At 34.6% G+C, this 916-nt stretch overlaps 1 non-coding gene across 1 annotated transcript; it reads right to left on the bottom strand.

Annotated features, from left to right (window-relative positions):
• Positions 1-334: 334 nt before the first annotated feature.
• LOC126010160 (small nucleolar RNA SNORA51) lies at positions 335-467 on the bottom strand. Its single transcript, XR_007496292.1, has one exon. It is a non-coding gene; the product is annotated as a small nucleolar RNA SNORA51 (small nucleolar RNA).
• Positions 468-916: the final 449 nt, after the last annotated feature.

Here is a 916-nt window from a genome sequence, read left to right as displayed (position 1 = left end):
ATCCCCTGTCCTCATCAATGTAAAGGGAATAACCAGGCATTTGAGAAAATAGGAGTTGATTTTTATGTACAGTTGTCAAATGTAAACTGGTACCAATTTTTCTTGGGTCTGTGTACAGAGGGAACTAGCTAAACTAGCATTCTGGGGGGGGGGGCAAAGGAGAGAGATATAGGATGCATGCTGGGAACAGGGTGGAGGGAGGACAACACTGATTGTGGGAATGCTCCTAACTCATTGTCACTATGTGCCTTAAATATTACTGTGAAAGATTTGTAATTCACATTTGGTCACAATAAAATTATTTAAAAATTGTAAAACACTAGTTTTGTTCATTTTTTGTCCCCCAATTCACAATACAGACCAGGCAAAGGCCATGGGTTGAGGTATATACGGGGTGCATTTACTGTACCTCCTCTTCCTATATAGTCAGTGTAATGAGCACAGCCTGTGGTAAGAATTGGGAGGCCTTATCTTTTCTTTTTTTTAATATATATTTATATATGTAAGTATATATAAATATAAATAAATATATATATAATATATAAGTATATATATATAAATCCTTTACCAGTACAAAATTCCCATGACCAATATTCCAAGTGTCCTTCCTTCCCACCCCACACAGGCCTGTACTCTAGACAGGCTTTTATTTTTTGTTCATCTTTTAACTTTTTTCAGTGACTGTGAGTCACGCATAATTTTCAAATACAGCACACATTACTTTTTTCACTGAAGATCATGGATTTCCAGTTTAAATCATAGACATAGCACAAAGCAATCTAATCAGCAAAATCAACTATGAAACTGATGCAAAGCATGGAAATGTAAAAAGCTTATTTAGATTTCACATCCAGAGCAACAATAAAATAATAAGCTTAAGTAATTTCAGTGCGTTAAAAGAATTTCTTGAAAGTAA

The sequence above is a fragment of the Suncus etruscus genome, chromosome 5, assembly GCF_024139225.1.
Source record: "Suncus etruscus isolate mSunEtr1 chromosome 5, mSunEtr1.pri.cur, whole genome shotgun sequence".
Lineage (NCBI taxonomy): Eukaryota > Metazoa > Chordata > Mammalia > Eulipotyphla > Soricidae > Suncus > Suncus etruscus.
The sequence above is the reverse complement of the archived record's forward strand: the minus strand, read 5'-3'. Positions and strand labels throughout refer to the sequence as shown.